The following is a 26,152-nucleotide window of genomic DNA, read 5'->3' as shown; positions in this document are numbered from 1 at the left end:
TTTATTTCTCAGGCATTGTGTTGGGACTTCCAGTGGCTCACAAAAGGGCTGTCTAAAGCATGTGGCATCTTCTGTCTTGTCATTAACAACATCTAAGTTTATGGTCTTTTCTCTGGGCCTTGGAGCATTTACTAAACTGAATATTTTATTAGCTGAAACTTCTCACAGCACATTCTTAATTCCCCCCCTCCTTTTTACTCAGGTTGCTTTTTGTAAAAAGGTGGCTGCTGCTGCTTCTTCTTCTTCTTCTTCTTTTTCAAAATGTAATTTAGCAGCATTTCAGTATGTATAGGTAGAAATGATCCCAGTGATTTGCTTATAAAGCAAGTAACAGTTGCAACTTTTATTAAAACATTTTTGAATATAAAATTAATGAAAAGTGTTTTGAACATGTGTTTTGTAATTGACTTGAAATTACAAGGCAACATTTTAAGCTCTGATTTCTACACATTGTCTTTTGAATGGTAGATTTTGAATGAGACTTAATTTTTTTATTTTGCAGGGGGGAAGTAAAAGCAAAATATTTAAATCTGGCAGATTTGTCACTATTACCTTTTCAATATTTTTAAATATGTGTATCCTATTATGTACTCCTGCTCTTCTTAGCTGTAAGGCTGGAGTGGGTTGAATGTGCCGAACTTCACACTTTGTGGGACTGAAGACTCTTAATTAGAGTATCAGTGGTTGCCGTGCTGACTAATGCAGTGTGGACTCAGTGGGAGCTGCAACCTCACAGCAGGAGGCTGCTTTTAATGCAGCTGGAGAGCTTCCCCACTGCCACTTCATCCACACGTGGTGGTGGTGGAGGGAGTGATTTTCAGTTATCTTCTCTGCCTCTGGAAGTGCCTTGGTCCATCTGAAAATATGTACCTGAGGGCTTTGCCGAAGTAGGGTTTTGCCTTGCTCTCACAGGAACATCTTTCTGGGCATCCACACTACTTTAGTCAGGAAGTCAGCCAGTCATTTTTAAAAATTCCCCACTTTGAGCCCTTAAGTTAAGGGGGTGGACGAAGAGATGGCTAAATAAACGTATAAATCATTAAATAAAATATTTGGGTTGAATTATGTTCACTTGAAATAGGAAGTCACCTGCAGAACCTCAGCTTCTTTACACTATGATTGGCACTGCAACTGCACCATTTGCTCTAAGAAGAGAGGCTTGCAGTAATGTGATAACATAATCATTGACTCCGGTCATACAATATAATACATGACTCTTTTTAGCAGTTGTGCCTTACATAATCCAATGACTTACAGACTATCTCTGTATAATGTCTTTATTCACATCCCCCCCTTCTGCTAGAAAGTTTAATTTCTGTGTTCAGTGGTTTGTTTCATAATTTGAAATAATTATGACATCATGTTTACATAGATGTACCACAAAATACAGTGGAATTTACTCCTAAGCAAATGCATATAGCTTTGCAGCCTTTATTTTAAATATTTCAGTTGTTATGACTGATTTGTTCTCATTCTCTCTCTCTCTCTCTCTTTCTCTTTCTCCTAAATGTACCTGCCACTAATCCCATATGTGGCAGCTCTTGCGAGAGTTCACGATCAGCTGCTGGGTAGCGACGGGGATGGGCAGATGGGGGAAAAGAAACTGCTGGTCAGGAGAACAGCTGAGTGGTGGCCATCGGGCAGGGAAGTCGAGAGGAAAGCGGCGGCCAATGTGCATGGAGGGCGAGAGGAAAGCAGCAGCCAATGGGCAGGGAGGGCAAGAGTAAAGCAGCGGCCATCAGGCAGGGAGGGCAAGAGGAAAGTGGTGGCTATTGGGCATGGAGGGCGAGAGGAAAGCCAAGAAGAGAACTAGAGGCACAGATGCTCTGTGTCTGATTCAGCTAGTTATTAACTTGTTCTTTGTAATACTTGCAGTAACTACCTTAGGTTACTTTTTCTCTACCACTTGCTTTTCTCTACCACTTGTCAAACAGAATCACCTATCAGTTATCTTGATCTTAAATATTTGTGTAGAAGTATATCACATTTATTCTAATAAAACTAAGCTTTGGTTCACAGCCAAGCAGGCTGATCCTTTGTCCTTGCTATGCCGGCTTTTGCAGCAGCATAACATAATGGGAAATGACCCTATGCACATTCAGCAGCAAAGTCAAGAGCACAAAAAATTGCAGTAGAAATAACATTGAATGTAACAATACTCAGTCAGTCCCATAGCATCCCTGGCAACTCTGCTGCCACGCTCCAATCAAAGTGACACTTGTGATCATGCCCCCCCCCCGCCACTCATGCATTGAAGGCACTAGAAAACATTATGATGGCAGGAACACTATGATGATGTAACAGAACCCATTGCAAACCCCTCCCATGCACAATGCAAACGTGAGCTTCAGGAACTGCCTTTAGAGCCACTTGCAGCCCAATGGACGGAGGGTTGCAACAGTTCTCTGCAGCTGCAAGGTTCTCATCAGGCATGAGTTTGAATCCCCTGGCGACATAAACACAGCCATGATAGCCTGTAAATGAGCCTTTTGACAAGGGAAAAAATCAAACAGGCCAGGGAAGGATTGCCAGTTACAATACTGTAGTCATTAGCTCCATTAGCACATGGACCCTGTGGGTGAGGTGCTCAGCAGAAGAGTTCATGTCTTGCTGTGGTACCAAGAATTCCAGGCAGTGGCTGACATACTGACTAAGGTCGAATAGGTGTGTCAGGAAGACATCTATGTCTTCCCCACTGCGATTGTGCCTGTGTGTATGTATGGGAGGAGTGGTTTTCTGTTCTTGTCTCTGCCTCTGGAAGTGAAGTGCTCTGAGCCTTCCAAAAAGATGTCCATGAGGGTTCTGCAGCAGAAAACCACTCTTTCCCCCTGTGCAAGCGCAGTGTCAGTGGGGAAGCTCTCTGGCTGCATTAAGAGCACCCTCCCATTGTGAGGACACAACTCCCATTGTGTCCTCGTTGTGTTAGTCAATATGTCAGCCCTTGTGTAGATCATTGCACACTATGGGCAGCATCCAGACTAGTTCGTCGTGACTAAGCAATTAATTGAAATTAATGGGACTGTCAAAGCCATCCTCAAGGTGCAGTTCCCATAGCCATCCTCAAGGTGCGATACCCATGCAGTACACTTGCCAAATTAAACATTGTCAGACACCTCCATATGAGTGGCTGTTGCTCTGAAATAGCTGCTGCCCAGCCTTCTTTCCTGTTCTTTCACAAAACATATCATGAATGTGTGTGTGTTGTCATATACCTGAAGATAAGCCCACAAGACATATGAAGTTTGTACCCACCCTGCAGCTTGCACAAGTGGCTTCATTGTTGTGATGCATTGAAAGACAAAAAGTTCTGTGGAACCTTAAAATAGGTGATTGGTGTATTTTGTGGGCAATAATCTATTAAATCATTTGCTGAGCTTTGGAAAGTATAATGCATCAGTGGTATGGCTGTTTTATCCATGTGACCAGAGGAAGAAAAAAATCAAACTGCATTATCTTAAGCTGTATCTCATTGTCTAAATGTGGCTCTATTATTATTATTATTACATTTATATTCCGCTGTTCCTCCAAGGAGCCCAGAGCAGTGTACTACATACTTGAATTTAACTTTCACAACAACCCTGTGAAGTAGGCTAGGCTGAGAGAGAAGTGACTGGCCCAGAGTCACCCAGCTAGTATCATGGCTGAATGGGGATTTGAACTCGGGTCTCCCCAGTCCTAGTCCAGCACTCTAACCACTACACCATGCAGGTGGGATAAAATGTGCTTCACTTCATAGATGAAACTCTAAATCAAAAAGTTCTCAAACTTGAAAGTATATGGTTATATTCAGTTAGTCATGATCAAGCATTAATGTGAGAGGTTAGTAATGACTACCTTAAAGTCCCATTGATTTCAGTGGTGTTTTGTTATGACTAAAATAATTCATCTGGATGCTTCCCTATATGTTTGGTCTCTGTATGTGGGAAATGAGCTTTTTGCAAGGGATGGGTACGAGCATTGAGGGGGCCCTGTGTGGAGCCACAATTCTGTGGTAAACCACATGCTTGCCACACAAGTGGGTCTACCTTCAATGTTTGAGGAAAATGGACTGGGAAGTTCCAGAAACACACATACTTGTGCCAGTGTAATGTGATAGTCAATCAGACTGACTGGCATATAGACCAGTGATCTCACTCGGGTGATGTTCTGCTTCTTTTGTGCACCAGGATCTTTTTCATTTTGCCCAGTCCCATCGTCTCATTGTTGGCTGCTCCTATGTAGCTGCCCTGGGAGCATTCTTACTGGAGAGTGGGTTATGAACTCTTTAAATAAATAAAAGTTTGGTTTGGTTATCTCCTGGTTTATTTTCCCTGTGGAAAATCAAAAGAGAAGCGAAAGCAGCACCCTTTAAATGGCCAAACAAGAGAGAGATTTCTTGAGAAGTATCTACAGATAAGTGAATTGCCCAATGCATTTTGACAAATATTTTAATTAGCGTTCACTATAGACATCAATAGATAAAAAGTAAAATCAATAGAGGTGCACAATTTTTAGAAAAGATTTCAGTAACATTCATGATAAAACCACAAATTAATAATATGCAATATATCTAAATACTATCATCAAGATAACATCTGAAATCATTTTTAAAAGGACAATTAACTGGCAGGTTTAAAAGTAAATGTCAAAAATCCGAACTCACTTTTATGTGTTTTTCCTTGGTATGGGGAGGGCATCCTAACGTGATGGGTTATCAAGCTCTGCATGCTCCGAGACAGGACCAATCAAAATTCAGGTCGATCATACGTATCCAGACAGCTGTCACTCATCCCCAGTTCCAGTCCTGTCTCGCTCCGCAGACAGAGCTTGAGTATTGCTGTGAGGAAAAATTTCACAGCCTTTCTCCTTTTTTATTTTAATAATTTGGGATTTCCTCTGTTGAGGTCTCTCTTATTCGCAATATGGAGCCTGATTATATGGGGGATATGTTGAAGGGTTCCCTTCCGGAGGGCCCCTTCACAGAAGCCGCGATTGTTCCCTCGGTGGCAGGGACAGCGAGCTTGGGCCTAACGGCCATTGATAAAGGAGAGGAGGCTACTGTGAGCCAGGAGGCTTCTAATCTGCCCGCCCCACCACCCAAGAAATTGAAAAAGAAAACTAAACACCTAAAGGAAAAGGGCATTGTCAGAAAGAAAAAGCATATACGATCCCCTGGCAGCATGCCACTGAGCGATAAGACTGCAGTTGAAGGCAGTTCGGGCGCAGCAACCTTCCGCTTTCCCGCCTGATTTAACTGCCGAAGGCGCGGTGGCCATTTTAGCTCTCCTCTCCAAGTCTAGCCCTGCCGTTCTTTTTAAGAGCAGTGGGGAACCTGGGCGCATGATGCTGATCTCTGAACCCTTCCAGGGTTCTGTGTCTATTAATGACCCCCCATGGGGTCCGATTAGCGTGCCAGCGGCGGTCTCCGTGCTCGACCCTCCTCAGGGTCCTATTAGCGCGACAACTTCATGTACCGCCCTCGACCCTCCTCAGGTTCTGTTTAGCATGCCGACGCCACTCACGGTCCTCGACCCTCCTCAGGGTCTGTCTTCTGCTGCTGCTGCTGCTATGTCTACCGCTGCAGGTGTCAGTTTGTCTAATATGCCTCCACTCCCTGGTGGCGAACAGCTGTCCCCGGGTGAGTTAATTTGGTTGGGGGAGTTCGTTAAGAGGCATTGTCTGGCATGGGTATCTTCTCTGCTAAGTCAGTCCGCAGACAGAGCTTGATTAGCGCTGTGAGGAAAATCTTCACAGCCTTTATCATCGTCTTTCACTCTCTCTGACTACTTCAGGCCAGTTTCTCCCTTCCTTTATTCTGTGTGCAAGGGTGGGAAGGGAGTCGCCAATTGCGCTCATTTAGCTGCTTATTTTGATTATTTCCTCTGATTAAGGCTGTATTATTTTGACTATGGAGCCTGCTCATATGGGGGATATGTTGAAGGGTTCCCTTTCGGAGGGCCCCTTCACAGAAGCCGCGATTGTTCCCTCAGTTGGAGGGGCAGCGAGCTTGAGCCTTTCGGCTAATGTTATTGAAGAAGGAGCAACTGTGAGCCAGGAGGCTCCTGTTTTGCCTGCCCCGCTGCCCAAAAAAGCAGCTACAATAGAGCCTCCATTCTGTGGACTAAAGAGCTTATTAAGCTGATACCTCCAGAAAATCTTAAACCCCACCAGGGTTTAAATAAATTGGCCAGAGCTTCTGCCCTTATGGCAGACTCAGGTCTGGACTGCATACAGCACGCCTCTCGTGCCATGGCAGCCAGGGTGGCACTGTGCAGAGGGTTATGGTTAAAAATAAATAAATAAAAAAATAAAAATAAAAATTGACGGGTAGATGCCAAGTCCAAGGTCACCTTGGCTGCTACTCCCTTTCAAGCCAAAAGGGCCATCAAGGATGTGTCTCAGGAGACTGGCACACCTTTAGCTGCTGGCTTGGATCAGGAAGGTTTTCCATCAACCTCTATTTCAGCAGTCACTGTACTTTTTCCACCATTTTTTAAAGATGTTATGTTTGCAGTGGGGTGTGCCGGGGGCCACTAAACCTGCCATATCCTTCCCAAAAAATTGTATGCCTTACCTCCAGATATAATGGCTCTTTTGACAGTTCCTGTGGTGGATGGACCTGTGGCCCAGCTGGTCACTGGGGCTCTGGTGAACAAGGAGGGAGATGACTTTCTTAAGACACCAGAGGAAGAGAAAGCGGATCATCTGCTACATAAGGCTCATGAGGCATCTGCAACTGTCATAAGGGCAGCTGCCACTAATTCTATTTTCGCTAGAGTCTCCATTTTGTGGACTAAGGAGCTTGTTAAGCTGGTACCACAAAAGAATTTAAAACTCCGCCAGGGTTTAAATAAGTTAGCCAGATCGTCTGCCCTTATGGCGGACTCTGGTTTGGACTGCATACAGCACGCCTCTCGTGCCCTGGCAGCAGGCGTGGCAATCCTCAGAGGTTTGTGGTTGAAAAATTGGAGGGCAGATGCCAAGTCCAAGGTCACCTTGGCGTCTACTCCCTTTCTGGGGGGGGGGAGTTATTTGTTGAATCCTTGGATCCTATTTTAGTGGACACAAAGGACAAAAAGAAAACCATGCCGATTGGGCGTGGTAATTCAAGGAGGAATTTCAGGGGATATAACACCTTCCAGAAATCCTTTCGTTCCTTCAGAACTTTCAATAGACCTGCCAATACAGGGTTTAGAGACAGCTACCGAGGAAGAGATGATCGTGGATCTTTCTTCAGGGCTAACTGGTGTCACCCCTGGAATAACAGGCAGAGGATCGGGAAGAGCACGTGCTGGAGGTTATGTCAACGCACAAAACCGTAAGCAATGACGCAATATTGGTGGGGGGCAGGCTTCTGGAATTTGCAGAAGCCTGGGTGCACAGCACCACGGATCAATGGGTGTTGAGAACAGTAAAGCACGGCTATGTTATAGACCTTGTGGCAACTCCTCCCGATTTTCTTTTCTTAACACCTGTCCCCAAGGTGAGGTCCAAGAGACTGTTGATGGACCAAAGCATCGAACACTTATTAGACATCCATGCGATAGAACTGGTTCCGTTGACGGAATTATGTGTAGGTGTCTTTTCTCTTCTCTTTTTGGTGTCAAAAGAAAAGAAAAGAAAAGAAAAGAAAGGAAAAGAAAGAGGAAAAAAAGACGACTCCTGGCGCGCGATTCTGGATTTGAAAAGATTGAATCAGTTTGTGCAAAAATGCACATTTCGAATGGAGTCTTTAAGGACAATAAAGGCAGCCGTACACCCGGGCAATTACTTGTCCTCGATAGACCTTTCAGAGGCGTACTTACATGTACCGATTCATCCTGCCTCTCGCCAATACCTGAGGTTTATTTACAATCAGAGACAATTCCAGTACAGGGCTCTACCCTTCGGGTTGTCCTCAGCTCCTCGCGTATTCACCAAACTCATGGTGGCAGTGATAGCTTACATGCGCTTGCGGGGGATCCATGTTTACCCGTATCTGGACGGCTTGCTCGTGAGATCTCTGTCCTACCATCAAGCCTCCAAGGACATAGCTCAGGACGTCCAGATACTAGAGGATCACAGGTTTGTCATCAACCGTACCAAGAGCCACCTAAACCCATCTTGTGTACTCCAGCATCTGTGAGTTGTTTTCGACACGAGATCGGGCACAGTTTCTCTCCCAACGGACTGACAACAGAAGATTGCCTCACACATCAGGCCATGGCTGTCCAGGAAATGGGGTTTCCTCATGTCTCTGGCTCAACTCATGGGCTCAGTTATCGCCTGCCTAGAATGCACGCCCTGGGCCAGGTGGCATTCGAGACCACTTCAATGGTTCTTGCTTCCTTTTCAGGAAGCCATTATGGCAAAGAAGCAGATAAAACTTTGCTTACCACGGAAGGTCAGGTATTCTCTCCTTTGGTGACTGTCGCCGGCGATAGGAAAGTAAATACTTCTGGAAATTCCCCAGAGGATCATGGTGACGACCGACGCCAGCCTCTCTGCTTGGGGGGCCCACTGCCTGGCACATCATGCGCAGGGGTTGTGGGTTCAGAAGGATTTGGAGAACAATATCAACTGGCTAGAGTTGAAGGCAATTCGATTAGCTCTTCTGCAGTTCCGTGATCTGTTGATAGGGAGACATGTTCTGATAAGGACAGACAACGTGACCGCAAAAGCTCACGTAAATTACCAGGGTGGCACAAGATCAAGGCCCCTCATGCAGGAATCCGACTTACTATCCGCATGGGTGGAAATTCACCTATACTCCGTGACGGCGGAACATCTGAGCGGCACGGAGAATCTACAAGCGGATTGGCTGAGCCGCCAAAATGGTGGATCCAGCAGAGTGGGCCCTGCATCCGGAACTCTTCAAGGAAATTGTCCACAGGTGGGGTCGTCCACAGCTGGACCGCTTCGCATCACAGGAAAACGCCAAACTACCAAGGTTTTTCGCAAGATATCTAACTCCTCACAAAGAAGAAGTAGATGCTCTCACGTCTCCCTGGCCGTGGGGATTACTTTATGTCTTTCCCCTGACTCCAATCCTGAGCTCCTTCCTAAGATAGTTCCTATTAGAAGAAGCAGAAGTCATTTTGATAGCTCCTTATTGGCCATGAAGACCCTGGTTTTCTGACCTCCTGAGTCTCTCAGTCCAACAGCTGTGGCCTCTTCTCCTAAGGAGAGATCTACTATCACAAGGACCTCTATGTCATCCGTATCTGGTCTGGCTACGCCTTCACGCATGAAGGTTGAGCGTATTACCCTAGATTCCAAGGGATTATTCCCGCCAGGTGCAAGACACTATCATAGCGTCAAGAAGGCCGTCCACTTTGCGCATTTATCAGGTTACCTGATCAGCCTTTTGTTCCTGGGGGCGGAAGCAGGACTTTGTTCCATCCTTGGCGGGGGTTGCAGAGGTGCTGGGGTTCCTTCAAGCAGGTCTTGAGAAAGATCTGCGTCTCAGCACATTGAGGAGGCAAACTGCAGCCATGTCCTCAGTCCTGGATTTAGCAGTGCCTGGTTCATCTTCCTTGCACCACATATTAGACGTTTTCTAAGGGGAGCGAGCAACTTGGCTCTGCCTCCCGTACATAGGTTTCCCTCCTGGGATTTGAATTTAGTTTTAAATGCTCCTACTAAGGCTCCGTTCGAGCCTCTTCGTTCAGCTCCCTTGAGAATTTTGTCCTTTAAAGTATTGTTCCTTGTTGCCATCACCTCGTCATGAAGGGTTTCTGAACTAGCTGCCCTCTCTGTGTGCGATGAGCTATGTATTTTTCAAAAGGAGTGTGTTGTTTTTGAAGTTGGATCCCACCTTCTTACCCAAGGTTAATTCCATCTTTCATAGGAGCCAAGATTTAGTATTGCCTTCCTTCTGTCCTAGTCCTGCTCACCCTAAGGAGCGTGCTTGGCATACTCTGTATGTGCGTAGGGCACTTAGATTGTATATTAAAAGATCCAAAATCTTTAGAAAGTCAGATTCCCTTTTTGTTTCCTTTCAGCCATCTTCCCTAGGGACCAAGGTGTACAGGGTTTCCTTGGGTCGATGGATCAGAGCTGCCATATCATTGGCTTATGAGTCTCTTCACCTACCTGTTCCTCATGACATTTCTGCCCATTCCACTCGCAGAGCCAGCACTTCTGTGGCCTTTTCAGGTCGTGCCCCCTTGGAAGAAATTTGCAAGGCGGCAACTTGGGCATCAGTGTCTCCCTTCATTAGGCATTACAAGATTCCGTCTTTTCACGCTGCTCAAGCAGCAATAGGAAGGACGGTATTGCAACAGGTTGTCTAATCATTCGCTCCCGCCCTTGGGATTGCTTTGGTACGTCCCATCACGTTAGGATGCCCTCCCCATACCAAGGAAAAAGAAACATTGGTAGACTTACCGTGAAGGTTCATTTTCTGGGTATGGGGAGGGCATCCGGCCCACCCGCGAATGTTTACGATGGATATGCAGGGAGGTGGGGCGACTCCCAGGGTTGCTTAGTTCTTTGCTGTCACTGTTTACTGTACAACCTCATCCCTTGTGGACTATTTTCTCTCTCCTTGCTCTCTGTATTTTCTGTGCTCAACAGTCCTGGAACTGGGGATGAGTGACAGCTGTCTGGATACATATGATCGACCTGAATTTTGATTGGTCCTGTCTCAGAGCATGTAGAGCTTGATAACCCATCACGTTATGATGCCCTCCCCATACCCAGAAAAAGAACCCTTCACGGTAAGTCTACCAATGTTTCTTTCTGTGTATGTATGTGCGTGCGCGCGCACGCACACACACACACACACATGCATGCATTCATTTCAGAATTTAGGTTTTGTATTAAAGTTTGCCAGTGCTCAATCTATTCATTAATTATTTGGAAATATGCTACTTTGAAACAACCTGTAAGATTCATTACATATTCATGAACCTTATAAAAAGAAAGGTGACACCTCAAGTGCTTCCCTTGTTGAATAACATAAGCAGACTGTTACTATGTGTGATCTTATGCCTGTTCTCTTCTCCTTATTTTGTCATACTTTCTGAAGTTCATTATGTTTCATGTGTGATAATTAGAACTTGGTGTCATTCTGCAGAGCAAGAGACTATATCATCCTTGATGTTAAATAGCTATTATATGTAGGGATTTAAAGCCTGATGGGACCTTTGAATAGTATTGCAGCATACCATAATGATTTATCATTTCTGAATCACTTTGACAGTAGGCACACCTCTGAAGTCTAAAATTGGGACAGAATTATGGAAGACGGCATTAATTTGAACGTTATGGGTGGCAATCTTTAATCTGTTTATTATAGAATACAAGTTTTATGAGGCTTACCTGTCCTTGCAGAATATTTTTCTGATTTTTGGAGAAGAGAAGGCAGCACCCTTTAAATGGCCAAACGAGAGTGATTTCTTGAGAAGAATCTACAGTTATAAGTGAATTGCCCAATGCATTTTGACAAATATTTTAATCAGAGTTCACTATCAACATCGATAGACAAAAAGCAACATCAATATAAGTACACAATTTTAGAAAAGATTTCAGTAACATTCATTATAAAACTAGATACTATTAAGATGCAATATATCGAACATCTGGAATCCTTTTTAAAAGTTCAGTGGGCATCAGTGTTCCCTCTAAGGCATGTGCATGCGCTCACACGTTCTTTGATGTCCGCTCAGTTCATTTTAGATCCCACTCAGGTTGAATCAGGAAGGCCCCACTCTGAATGCATGCACATACACACTGCCTTGATACTGCTGCCCACAACAAAATTCATTCCGCACACAGATAAAAAAAATTAGAACACTGGTGGACATATTTGGTAACAAATCTATTTGTTCCTGAAGATAGTATCATCTGAGGCTGCTTAGAAAAGGGATGTTGATCCTAAAAAATGGTTTCTTATACATTGGTATAATGTTTAAGTTGTATGTTCAGGCTTTGCTTCATAAAGGGCCTCTTTGTGTAACCAAAGAATGTTTCAGAGCTGGTAGTTTGATTATTGTTCTTTTGAATCACCTTTCAGTCTTAGATTACTGTTTGTTAAAGTGAATATTTTTGCACATTTGTGATTTTATATGCTTTAAAGCATATGCAGCCGCAGCAGTAATAGATTCTCATTATCTTACTAGAAGCAGCAGTAGTGACACTGGTTGTGGTGACAGAGAAAGGGAAGTGGGTGCAGGGTAATTGAGTAGGTCGGTTAGGAGTGAAGACGGGGAGGGCATACAAGTTTTCCACTTGGCTATTCGGCCCTCACAAATGGCAAATTACATACTGTAGCTCATTTTGCTGATTGATTATTGCTGCCTATATATTTTCTATTTGTCATTATTGTTTAGTATTTAGCAAGTTACCATTTTGGCTGTATTATGTGTTGTCATGGGTTTTGCCAGTTACTGAGATCTTTAAATATTGTATAGAATAACTTCCAGTAGGGCTTGAAAAATTCACCTGCCTGTAGAACTGGATCAAGGGGAGAGTGGTCAGGTGGTTGAATCTTTAAATGTAATTTACATTCTTAGGTACGTAGAGTGATTAGCTTTTCACTTCTAGGACAGTGTGATTAGACAGTCAGTTTTCTGAATGTAAAACTAGCATATGTGATGTGTTATCACTACTCTGGAATTGGGTCCAATTTATATGTGCTGCTGGGAAGTCTAAAATTGCTTACCTGTGCAGTAGCTGGCTTTGAGTTTAAATCAAGACCTCAGCCACTGTGCATGTTGTGTTAGTGTACCAGGGATGCTCTTTATAACACAAACATGCTTGAAAAATAACAAGGCCAATTAATGAACTGAAAAAAGGATGATAAAGCTACATATCTGAAGTGAATGCCGTATGGTTGTAGTAACTCAACAGTTTTGTCTTCAAGGCTTGGGAGATTGTTCTCTCAAAGAGATTGCTACTGGTTGCAGTGATGAAGGGAAGGAGACCTGTTGACCAAATCAGCTGTTGCTCCTTTCTTACAAAGGGGAAGGGGATGTCAGGTGCTCTCAGTAAATTTTTAGTTGCCACCACAATTTTGTACTTTGTTTTAGTTAGACGAGAAAATCTTATTCAGTTTTGTTCAAATAGTTGTAGACCATATATATTTCAATCATATACCTTGTTAGCTTGTCCTCAGTACAAATTCTAAGGATGTAGCTATCTATCTATGTTTCTCTAAGGTGTACCTGTCGCTAATCCCATGCATGGTAGCTCTTGTGAGAGTTTGCGAGCAAGCTGCCAGCAAGGGGAAAGGAAAGCAGCGGTGGCAGCAGACCGGCTTTTGGGCAAGAGAGGAAAGGAAAGGGGGGGAGCGTGAGTGGGAGAAAACGGCAGCGGGCGGGTGGTTTGGGAAAGAAAACCATGGGGGGAAGAAAGTGATGGTGGCGATGGTGACGGAAGCACAGGCAGGAGGTGAAATCGGTGATGGGGGGGGAACGGAGAGGGAGGGGGGAGAACGAGAGGCGCAGATGCTCTGCGCCCAACCCAGCTAGTTAGAATTATTTTCCCCCTAACTCTTCTTCACATGGAAAACTTTTCATATTCCTGTATGCCTGTCAGCCTCGATACTTACTACATTTTCTAATTCTGTGTCCTTTTAAAGATGAGGTTCCAGAACCACACACATTCAAATGCAAGTATACTATTATTTTCTAACCCGTTTTAAAAACAAGTTGTTCTAGTAAGAACTAATCAGCCTACTTTCCTTTCACTGTCTCTACAAATGGACTAAATTTGCTTCAAATCAAGGTCTACAAGTTAGATTTCATGCTCCTCAAATGTTCATTTGTCCACCATCTTGGATTGGGGTGGATTACATCATTACAAACTACACCATTGAGGTGTCCCTGTGTGTCACTCACTACAACTGTACCAAATTTGGTTCAGATCAGTTAGACAGTCCTCAAGATAGTGCACTTGTGCCTCAAAAGTTCACACATCCACCATTTTGGATCAGGGTGCATGACATCACAAACTACAACATTAGGGCATCCCTATGTGTCCATACAGCTGTAGCAAATTTGGTTCAAATCAGTTAAGCGGTTCACGAGTGAGCCCACTTGTGCCTCGCAAGTTTTCCCGTCTGCCATCTTGAATCGGTGTGGAAGACATCATCTCAAACTACGCCATTGAGGTGTCCCTATGTGTCCCTACAGTTGCAGCAATTTTGGTTCAAATCGTTTAAGCAGTTCACACGTTCGCCCACTTGCGCCTCAGATGTTCACGTGTCTGCCATCTTGGAATGGGGATGGAAGACATCATCACAAACTATGCTGTTGAGGTGTCCCTATGTGTACCTACAACTGTATCCGTTTTGGTTCATATTGGTCCAGGCATTGTGAAATTGATGTGAGGCGGAGACAGGAGACATGGATGGATACAAACACAAAGAAAGCTGGGTGATCTCTGGAAAGTAGGCTAATAAAACCTACTGGAAAGTAGGCCAAAGGCTAAGAATCTTTTTGATAGGTACAGTGCATTGATAAAAGATAGTGTGGTGTAGTAGAGAACTTAAGTTGGGGAAAACTGAGTTCAAATCCTGGGAGATAGAGGTGCAAATTACTTAACAACGTTGCACTTTTCTAAATTTCGGGTCTCATTTGCTCGGGCTTGGTTAAATGTGTTGCCCTCTTCTCTTTTGGAATGGAGGTTTGCTAAAGACCAATCTGCTATGGTTTTTTGGCCTTGTGGTACTGGCCTCCTGGAAACTGTCACCCATGTTCTGCTGTACTGTTCTTTGTATCGGGATGCTAGAGAAGAACTTATCTCCCCTTTGTTACTCAAATTTCCTGGGAGATGTGAGCGTTTTTATACATATTACTGTCTTGCGGATGTAAGCTCTGATACTACAAAAATTGTAGATTTTTTTTTTATATTGCCATTAGGTTAAGGTCTCAATTAAGTGCTTAACTGTGGGAGCTGTTTATGCTTTTTAAACTAATTTTTTATGAATGACTGTATTTTGTTTTATTGTGTTTTAGTATTGTTGTATTGGATATGTTTGTTATTTCTATTTCTGCTGGTCAATGGCTCTAATAAAATTGATGATGATGGTAAGTTCAAATCCTTGCTTTTTATTGGGCTTTCTGGGCAGTCTTAGGCACATCAAAATCTCAGCCTAATCTATCTTTCAAGACTTTAGTGAAGATAAAATAGAATGACCCATGTACATGGTTACAAACGTGTCTGAGGAAGGATGTGGTCTAAATATTGTAGATACACTTTCAGAGAATTATCCTCAGTAGTTCTAAATATTTAACGCCAGTGTAGTGTAGTGGTTAGAGTGCTGGACTAGGACCGGGGAGACCCGAGTTCAAATCTCCATTCAGCCATGATATTAGCCAGGTGACTCTGGGCCAGTCACTTCTCTCTCAGCCTAACCTACTTCAAAGCGTGGTTGTGAGGAGAAACTCAAGTATTTAGTACACCGCTCTGGGCTCCTTGGAGGAAGAGTGGGATATAAATGTAAAAATCATCATCACCAACATCAGCCAGTTACAAAAAGCAACTTTACTGGGAACAGCCTATATTCTGCAACGATATCTATAACAGCAACAACATTGACAATAAAATTCAGCCATCCTAGGTCCTTGGGAAGGACTCGATGTCTGGATAAAACAAACCTTGATAACTTGATAACTGACATATGGAATTGCATTCACAAGAAGATAAATTAAGCATTCTACATCCGAACCCTTAGATTTTATATATGATCTGCCTCCACATTTCCCCCCTAATCACATCATAGAAGGGACAATATAACACGTAGTGGATAATATCCTCCACTTGACCAGCGCCACAAGGACAAAGGTGCTGTTCCATTGGAAGTCTGCAGAATCTCCCTTTGAGATATGCTTTGGGCATAGTTTGAAAGCATAAAGTTGTAAAAGTCTTGCTCAGTGATAAATGAGTAAAGTTAACCAAGTACTGCGAGAGACTTCTGTGTTTCTTAGAATAGTAGTACCAAAATGAAAACCTTGAAAACTGTACTACAATGACGTCTCTACAAGCATCTAATTCAGAGAGCTGGTCTCTAAAGGTTCCCCCCCCCCCGCTCCAGGATTTAAGTTCCCCCACTGACGGTAAGGAGTAAAATTGTTGAATATAAGACAGGAAAACTTCAGAATACCCCCTCCACACACACACACGCACGCACGCACACATGACCCTCATTATTGGTGGGGGTTCTGCTCTTGCCTTTAGGAGTGAATACAGAGAGCGCTAACAACAAAACCTTTTCTTTATGGGAATCTAGGGGTTAGATTCCTTAAGCTAAAAAAGAAGGGCCAAAGAAGAAGAAGCACAAATAAAAACAATAAAGAACAACTAGCGGACCCGGTGCATAGCATCTGCTCTGCTACTTTGTCTTTACCCAGCCGGGCTCCGCTGCTTTCTCTCTCCGCCACTTCCCCCCTCCCTTCTACTCTGGTCCGTTCCCCAGTCCATTCCGTTCTCCTACAGTTTGTTCCCCACTGCTTCCCCCCTCCCTTCTGCCCCAGTCCGTTCCCCGCTGCTTCCCCCTCCCTTCTGCCCCAGTCTGTTCCCCCTCCTTTCCCAGTCCGTTCCCCGCCACTTCCCCCCTCCCTTCTGCCCCAGTCTGTTCCCTGTCATTCCAGAGGTCCCCATCCTCCTCCCACCACCTGCAGCTTTCCTTCCCTACCCCCCCAGCAGCACTTTATCTCCCCGCCATTTTCACCTGCCCGCCGCCTCTGCCAGGGCCTGCCTCCGCCGGGCTCCCTTGTGGGGCCGCCTCCCACCTGCTCTACCTGGCTGGCAGGGCTTTGCCTGCTGCCGTCTCCACCAGGTGCCTGCCTCTCCGCACCTTGCTGTCACCATTAGAATCTGCCACGCACCCCCATGTATCCGGCTAGTCTTAAGCTTCTGCCACGCATCCCCATGCATCTGGCTAGTCTTAAGCTTATTAATTAATCTGCCATGCATCCCCACGCATCCGGCTAGTCTTAAGTGTATTAACTGTATTAATTAGATAGATAGATACTTTGCTCTCCAGCCTTCCAGTTCTCTAGCAAGGCAAATCCTCCAAATCTTTGTGTACTTTTGCCAAAAATGGCAGATTTTTTTTAAAAGAGCCACAAAAAGGCTCCGTGCTGCAAAATGGCAGCCAGAAAAGAAATCTGAAGTCATTTCTGGCCACCCAGGAACATAGGAGGCTGCCATATACTGAGTCAGACCATAGGCCCATCTAGTTCGGTATTGTCTACACAGATTGGCAGTGGCTTCTCCAAGGTTGCAAGCAGGAATCTCTCTCAGCCCTATCTTGGAGAAGACAGGGAGGGAACTTGGAACCTTCTGCTCTTCCCAGAACGGCTCCATAAGTGAAGTTTGCCTACTTTAAAAACTTTGAATAAAGAAACTGGGTCTCTTAGAAACTATGATCTGTGAGACTGTGAAGTGATCTTTATTTTCTGTAAAAAGACATGTATCTTTATTTTCCAGTGGGATGGGATATCACTGACAGAAGTGCTAGGTAGACTTGGCGTACCCTGCCTTTACCACTGATTGGAGAGTAGAAGCCTGGAGCCCCTGTTGGGAAACACTGACCACCATAATGAAACTGGGTTTATGAGACTCTTGACATCATTATTCTGAATGAATAATCCAAAGAATCAGGAAGTGAGATACAGCCACATGATGGTTGTTTTATCAGGATCTTCTTCCTTCCTTCCTTCCTTCCACTGATGTATGACAATATTGAAGCTGAGATTCCTTTCATCCTGCTTTCTTGCCTATTAGAACTATTGCAGATGTCGCATTTACCTTGTGATGCCTCGCTTATTCACATGATGTGTGAGTTCATTTGAAAGATGTGCCATGAGCAAATGACATGTTGAATATTCCTGTTTTCCACCTCAATAATCCATGTCTTGAATTCCATGATAATCTGGCATGTTATGCTTCTCTTGTGGCATTGTATCTTGCTTGTTTGTTTTAAGATCACATGGGACATTCTCTCGATGGATTTCTTTAGTTTGCCTGAGTAGCTTGTTCAACTGCCAGAGTGGCTACTCTTGTGGAGATCATCTAGGCTTATAAATCTCTGTGGTTGTTTCTTAAAACTACTGGCATTCTTTGCCTGCTTGGAACATTTTGAGTACCAACACCATTCTGGGGGATGGCAGAGTATTCCTTCTGAAACAAGTGGTGCATCATGGGATATCTTCCAGAGAAAGTGAAATAAACCCAAGTTTATAATGTCTTCCACAACCAGACATATTGCACAACAATGTATTGTTAAGAATGAACACTTATGGCAACAATCCATCTCAGTTACCATGTCAGCTGATGTATCCATGGCAAGTGTGACATCTGCATTAGACCTTACTTCCTTGACTGTTGGTTTCAGATATAATAGCTAGATTTCTGCAGTGAATCATTTCTCAGACACCAGATTCTGAAATGTCTTTTGCAGCCATCTGACAAATAAAGCTGCTTGATATGTTAATAAAAGCTGGATTTGGTATCTTTGTGTTTTGAGCATGGTTCTGTTGAATCTGATCATCTCTGAGAATTGTTCTTAAAGCCCACTCTTGGAGTCTTGTCAGTAGATAGAAAATAATGCAGCTTTGCTAACATAAAATACCCTTAAATGTGATCAGTATAATTTTAGATATGCATAATTTGATCGTCAAAGTAGAATGAATGAAGGGACATCTAGTACTCTTATTTCTTGGCACTCTTTAGAAACCATATTCGTTTAGCCTAAAACATGGTTCCATTCCTTAGTCCTTATTCACTGTACTGCTGCTATTGATGTTTTATGCTGTTGCTTGAGAGTTTCTGTGCTGCTTTAATGAAATTTTTGTTTTAGATTGCATTTTTAATTTGAATGCTGCTTTGGGAGGTCTTTGGTAAGAAAAGTGGCATATAAAATAAAACCTGAAAGTGTTTTCATTTGATTACAATCCAAACTGAGCAAAGAGTTTTCATGCTAGGTGAAGTGACTGTGTGATTTGGGCATGCAGTGCAACAGTTTATTTTCCAGTACGGGGCCATTTTTTCATTTTTTGACTTTACTTTTGGTGAAGTCAGATCGCTTTATATAGGACAGTATTGTCTACTCCAACTGTCAGTGGGGTCTCAAATACCGTTTTTAGCCCTGCTGAGACCGATTAACTGGAGATGCTAGGAACAGAACCTGGGACTTTTGGATGCAAAGTATGTGCTAGTGGTGGCATTAGCAGTTGGTCCTTAGGTCTAAAATAACTAACAATTAGCATTAATCTGAAAATTACTTTGAAGACTTTAGCAAATAGCATCCACCTCCCAGTTTCTGTCTGAATCTGGGAATAAAAGTTTAACTTCATGGTACATCTTGGCTGCAGTTTGACACCTAAAGGAAGTAAGTGCCTAGAGAGGATCTTGCCCATTGTCTGGTGTACTGTATTTTTCCATGGAATAGCGAGGTCATCCTAACATGACAGGGTGTCAGCCTCTGCATGTTCCGAGACAGGACCAATCAAAATTCAAGCACTGTATATCTCGTCAGGCATCTGTCATTCAAACCCCAGTTCCAGTCCTGTCTTGCTCCGATAGACTGCTCTTAGTTCGAGTTCTTAACTCTTGATAGAATTCAGGCTATTTAGGCTAGTTATTTCCTTTCCTGCTTCTTATGTGTGCAAGGAGGGGAAGGGAGTCATGTTTCGCAGTACCAAATTGTTTGTTGTTTCTGTTTTTTTTCAAATTTGGCTTGGACCTTACTGGCTTTTGTTTGGTTATGGAAGTGTCTCTGCAGTAGTAACAGTACAGCAGCGAGAAAGAATCAACCCCATAGATTGTGAGACCAAATATGATTCATTTGGAGATGGAAGGGGAATTTAGTATCTGGACAGAGTTCTAGCAGCAAGTATCTAAGCAGCACTTCATAAAATGACATCATTATAAAAATTATTTTTCACATTAGAAGAAAAATAGTATTTTTCTACTTTCACATTAGTAGAAAAACAATGATCCTTGTTATAGGATCATTCCTCTGCTCTGTTGGTAACCAGTGCTTAGTTTTTATTACTTATGACTAGCTGAAATTTGACTTCTTGGTATGTAGGAATTAGGAAGGACAACAGTTGCATTTCTGGCATGCAACAGTCATTTTAGTAAGTGCGTGGAGAAAAATTTCCCTAAGTATACAAGAATGCCATTTAAATGATTTCTCCTTATACTCTTCTTGTTTTTCTTCCAGTATTTTATTTTTTACCTTTTCTGTGCTTTTCAAATGCATGCATTCCGGATAATGAATGGTAGTTTGTTTATATAAAAAGCCATTTTTCTAGGAAAAACTTTGAAAGTCAAATTTCATTTCCACTTGAATCTTGAAGTGACACAAATTAGCAATTCAGCCTGTACATGCAAAGGAAGAAGAATTTTAAAGGCTTCTCTAGTAGGTAGAATGGTGTCAGTAAATGCGATAAAGAAAAAAAATCATTTTGAGTGACTTAAAAGCTCTCCTTGTCTGGGGATTTCAGAGGGTTAAACAATTTTCTACAATGTTTATTTGGAATTATGTGTATATATACATTTAAATGGCCAGAAGAATTTCTACAGAAAGAAAACATTTCAGCAAATGTTAGGGTTAAGCAACAGGAAAGGCTGCAAAAACTCTCCTGCAGTGTTCAGAAACACACACTTAGACTGATGCAGAAAATGAAAATTGATTCCTGTATAGCAAAATGAAATGAGCCCCATTGTGTCCTATCTTGCTCAGCATCTGAGCATAGAATTGGAGACAAGGCTCCCAGCACTGATTGAATAGTACTGGGGAAACCTGTACACAAGAAGTTTAAAGAGAGGAGTAAGAGAGTCAGGTAAGTTTTGTGCAGCTTGGTGCCATTTGTCTTGCATAGGATTCCACTTTTGCATTTGTGGTAGTGTAGCAGCTACAGAAAGGACAGTATCTGGAAAAGGAGACTGGCTAACTTGATTTGCACTCTTGGCTAATTTACAATATCTTGGGGCTTGGTTTATTGTTAGTGCTGAACCAGGATATAAGGATCAGGCTGTGGGACTGCATGTATTCTTCCCTGTTGTTTGCAGATTTTCCTCTCATCCTTCTACTAGGATTCATAGTTAAGTGTGGATAAAATAAAGATTACCAGGTTACCCATTGGTAAGATTTTTCTACATCATAGTTGTGTGGTTTGTGTTAATGTAAACATGGTGAGATGTGATTCCCCCACCCCACCGCCAAGCATTTTTTTGTAGTACAAGTTTGGGACTTGTATCAAGTGGCAAGGATTCCACACATTCCCCACATGATTGGATGCTTGTCTGTGTTAGTGATCAGTGAATGGAGATGTTGAGTGGTGAAGATATTTTTCCATAGGAAGGTCATCCTCAACGTGATGGGTTTATCAGCCTCTGAATGCTCCAAGACAGGACCAATCCAACTTCAGGCAGGCTAGTGGTTAGGTTAGGTAGCTGTCACTCAATCCCCAGTTCTGGTCCTTTCTCGCTCCATTAGACAGCTCTCGGTTTGAGCTTTTGTTCTACCTGCTATTTTCAGGCTAATTCAGGTTAGTTCTTTCCTTTATTGTTCTAATTGGAATTTACTAAAGTAATTTTTAATTTACTAATTGGTGAGGTGAAAATTTGTGTTGTATCTCTCCCTCCCCCTGCCGGAAATTGGCTCTATTGATCACAGTTAGGCAGGCCTCCCACCTACGGGACATGCTGAAAGGTTCCCTTTCTGAGGGACCTTTTTCAGAATCAAGGGGCAGAGACCCCAAGAGGGTGATATCCTCAGTCCCCAAGAGACCCCATTTAGTTTCTCCTCAGTGTGATTGTGCGTCTGGCAGACTGATGGAAGGGGCTGGGGCTTCTAACCACACAATTGTTGCTGCTGTTTTTCTGCCAAGCTGCACAAACAAAAAAGCAGAAAGAACAGCCAAACATCTGAAGGAGGCGGAGGGGGCTAAAAAGGAAAGGAAGGCTAAATGCGCCAGGTGGGAGGGCGCTCCCCTGAGAAATAGACTGCAAATTTGGGTGGTTTGCAAGCAGCAGCCTTCCCTATTTCCGCCAAAAGCCCCTGCAGAGGCTCCATCGGTCATTTTGAATATGGCTTGATCTGAAATTTCGCCTGTCAGCTGTGCTGAGGCCTCCATTTTGGGAGCTGATATCTGTTAGGGGTCTAGCTTGCTAGCCCCTGCCGTGAGTGTAACTGTGGTGCCAGTCAGAAATGCAGAGCCCGGACGGGCCATTTCACCACATGTTCCCCCTCAGGGTCCGATTTCAGCGCAAGACCCCCATGAGGTCTGATTCTGCTGCCGCCCTTAACACAGTCACTACTTCCTCCTGAGACGGGGACCTGAGTACTTCTGCCTTGTCAGTGCCATCTGTGCTTCCACCCAGTATTTCTAAGTGGCTGGAAGAGTTTATTGCAAAACAGTGCCTTGCCATTGTTTCTTCCTTCTTTGCGGCCCCCCCCCATCCTTCCTGCCTTGCCTGACCCTTCTCTCCATGCCATTTCTGCTACCCCTGGGCCCTCTGCACCTGGGTCACAGTTGCCAGTCCCTGTGCTACCTAGAAGTTGTGGCCGTCCTTTTTCTTTATCCTCAGGCTCTAGCCCCACCAGATGGGCTGTTCCACAGGGGGAAAGGGAAAATTCTTGTCAAAACAGAGGAGGCTGTCACGCTAAAGAAGGGTGACACTTTCCTCTTCACCATCTTCATCTGAGGGGCCCAGAATTCCTAAACACTCAAATGTGCACCTGAGGTGCCTGGACCTGTAATTCCTGGGCCTGGACTCCCTAGCCAGCCAGCTCCACCTACAGGACAGCAGCCTGTACCTGCCCTTCTATGCCAACTGGTGCCACCTAGAAGCCAGCAGCCTCATTCAGTGCCACTGTCTCCAGATACTCAGAGTCTGAGAAAGAGTGGGCAGGGGGAATTGTCCGATGAACAGGCCCCTGATGAAAGGCTAATTCTACATGTTTAGTCACTACAGCTGAAATTGAAGTGTGATTGGCCAAGGCCAAAAGGGCTATTAAGGATGTGGTTCAGGAAACTGGTACCACCACTGTGTCGGGCCTGGATCAGGAGGTATTTCCATCAACTGCAGTGGCTGCTGCTACTGTGCCTTTTCCTGCTCTGTTTAACAGTAGTCCCCAGTTGCCATCCATGGTGAGTATTTCATTGCCATCTGACAGGTATGTTGAAAGTAGCCCCAGCATTAGTCTCCAGCTTGGAGTTTGAGATGATGCAGGGATCATCCCTGTGGTGATGACTGGAGTGATTGCAGTCAGAAGCAGTCATCTGTTGGGCAATGCCCCACTCCCCTCTTTCCCTGCAAAATGGAGAGACAAGTTGGGTTTGTCGTTCTGCTGCTGAACTGCCAAGACATTCTGTGTGCTTCAGTGCCAAAACACACGGTAGCTTTCCCTCCGGCTTCAGAGAAGAAGGGTGGGGTTTGCCAGTTAGGTGCTGGGCTGCCCCAGTGCCAAAATAAGCCTCTGCTCCTTTCCCCAGCTCCAAGTTTGGACCTAGAGAGGGGAGTGTGGAATCATCCCTAAAGTTGTGCTGCTTTCCCGTAACTCTGCTAATTGCCCCTGCCCTGCCTCCAAGCCTGAAGCTGAAGAAGGCTTGGAGGGGGGGGGGCAGCTGGAGATTGCCTCTGACCTCACACAGAGATACAAGGCAAAGGCATCCACAAGTTTTGGCTTAGCTACCAAGACCAGCTAATATTCCCACACAATACTAAGTATTGTTTATCTTTGAAATATTTCAAATTACTTGCAGTTTGATTAAAAAAAAAATCATTTATGATTTTGGAAGTATTTCCTTTTTGCAGAAACTGTATTGTAATGTCTCTGTAGTCATGTTAGTCTTGGGATGAAGGATGCTAGAAAATTATTTAAAAAACAGCCCTGCCGGATCAGGCCCAAGGACCATCCAGTCTAGCATCCTATTTCACACAGTGGCCCACTAGATGTTTCCTTTATGCATAAACTGTATTGTAATGTCTCTGTAGTCATTATAGTTCATGTGGGGTCTTGGGAAAAGACCCCGTCGTCTCGAGACCCCACATGTCTGGTGGGCCATACAATGTTATACAATTAGGGTACAAGGAATGGTGTATGTCCATATGCTTGATCTTAATTTTAATGTGTAAAGTGATCAATTCTGGGATCCCCCTTCCAATTTTTTAAATTTTGCAATGTAGTGCACATGTATGTACAATAGAGATGCATACATGCAAAGCAAAATGCTCTTAAATAAAGGAAAATGCTAACACATTGCATACACTAGTTGGAAAACTATACAAACACCATTATTGGTATGAATAAACTTTTAAGACCACAGGAACAGAATAAACTATCTACTTTCATTTTTTTTAAATCAAGAAGTAGTCACAAAACACTTCAGCATTGCATGGAGGGATAGATAGAATTAACATCTTCATTCCCTAGCAGCAGAACTAGTTAGTAACTAAGGGTAGAGCAACAGCTACCATGGAATTGTTCAAAACCAGCCACAGTTTTCTGTATTGTACATATTTTGTTCAGCACAGCAAAGTTCTTCACATTTTGCATGTGATGAGTTGGTCATTGGCGTTAACCCCTTGACCATTATCAACCTGGTATGTGCCTGGAATTATTTGACAACTTGAATTAAATTAGAGCAGGCCTTGACAAATTCTCTTTGGATCTAGGATCCAGTCCAAAAATGTAGATACCAGACAATGGGCACTTGGCAAAATGACCAGACTTCATGATGGACATTGTAAGGAGGGAGGTTAAATGGGACTCTCTTTATCTCCTTTGCAGATAAAATACCTAGAACAGAAACAGGGTTGCCTGGGACAAATCAAGATCTTATTAAATAACTCTACACCTGAATATCCTAATCTAGGAGACACAGTTACATTTCTGAGCACCTGGGATCTGTCAAGCCCTGACTTATGTACATTGTATCTTCCTTGAAAACTCCTAGTTTCTGCTTTAAAGACACACTCATTTGTACACTCATAGCAAGTGTTGAGGTCTACTGGTTCTGTAAAACCACTGTTCAAAATGAAAACTCACCAGAGGCGGAATAATGAAAAATTATTATATTTGAGATGGATGTTTGTGATCTAAAAATGTGACATTATGGTTTCAGATTGTAAAAGCCCCCTCCCCCCTCCTTTTACTTGGGATGAAACTGGCGTAATCCTGTTTTCAAATATGTGATGTCCAGAACAAAATTACTGAGTTTGAAATGAACAGACTTTCAGTTGTGCATAACATCAGTTGTAATAAACAGTGTTTTAATAATCAAGATGGTATTAAGAGTTAATCTCTTTATTCAAAGACAGATGTTTCTTTGTTGGTTAAATCTAATTAAATAATCAAGGCCTGAAATAATAAATGCATTATATAGAGCCATCATTTTAGTTACATTCAAAACTATTAAAACAGTTTCTATTGAATTCAAGAGGTTTGGTAGAAGAGCCCCATGTGACTTATCAAGGTACATGGCAATAATGCCTTTTGTGTAATAGTGTTACTGGCTGTGCTGAATAGCTTAATACACAGTGAAACCTGAAATGATGCCTGCACTGATTTAGTCCTCAGGCTGCTTTTTCCTGGAAATCCCTTTTCTTATCTCTTTCTAGCTATAGAAATATCCAAAAGAAGGGATTATTTACATATAAAACACAGATCAAAATATTATGCGGAAATTTGACTTAACTTAAAATTGGACTTTTTAGCCATTGAAAAGTCTCTGCGTTGAACAGGAGGCAAAGAAGCATAATGCATTTTCACATAGCCATTTTTGAATTTATTTAAAGTAGTAGCAATTTACAGTAGTCATGAGAAACACTTTAAGTTAAAGTGTTTCAAATGGTGAATATTAACATGAAGTTCTTAATTGTTTAAAGGGAGTATTTAAAAACATTATTTTAAGTATACTTCTATGTAAGTAAGTTGTATTGCAATTAGGGAGTGTTAGTTTACTGTTTTAAAAAGTAGTGGAAGGAATCTACAAGTCTCTATATGTGTTTGCTTTCTAGGGAGGAGGGGAGATATAATCACACAGAAGGCTTCTTGTTAAAGGTACATGTAATGGAAAGAAATGGAAATAATTGTTCTGAGAGGCTGTTCTTTTTCATCAACAATACAGCTTTGGCACCTCGCAGTGAACAGGACAAGCTGGGGCTTGCACATGTCGATTTACCTTTTAAGGTGTTACAGACGATTAAGTAAAGAGAACTAGCAGAA

At 43.2% G+C, this 26,152-nt stretch overlaps 1 protein-coding gene across 5 annotated transcripts in view; it reads left to right on the top strand.

The window, feature by feature from the left end:
- The window catches only part of RFX3 (regulatory factor X3), a 306,542-nt gene that overhangs the window by 12,552 nt on the left and 267,838 nt on the right, over positions 1–26,152 (top strand). Inside the window, exon 2 of one of the 5 annotated variants that reach the window (XM_053292402.1) lies at positions 25,945–25,987. The exons of the other annotated variants lie outside the window; for them this stretch is intronic. The gene's annotated coding sequence lies outside the window, so the exon portion shown is untranslated. The remainder of the gene's footprint in view (positions 1–25,944; positions 25,988–26,152) is intronic. 5 annotated transcript variants of the gene reach the window in all.

Source organism: Hemicordylus capensis, chromosome 2, assembly GCF_027244095.1.
Source record: "Hemicordylus capensis ecotype Gifberg chromosome 2, rHemCap1.1.pri, whole genome shotgun sequence".
Lineage (NCBI taxonomy): Eukaryota > Metazoa > Chordata > Lepidosauria > Squamata > Cordylidae > Hemicordylus > Hemicordylus capensis.
Note: the sequence above shows the minus strand (reverse complement) of the source record. Positions and strands in the feature narration are given on the sequence as shown.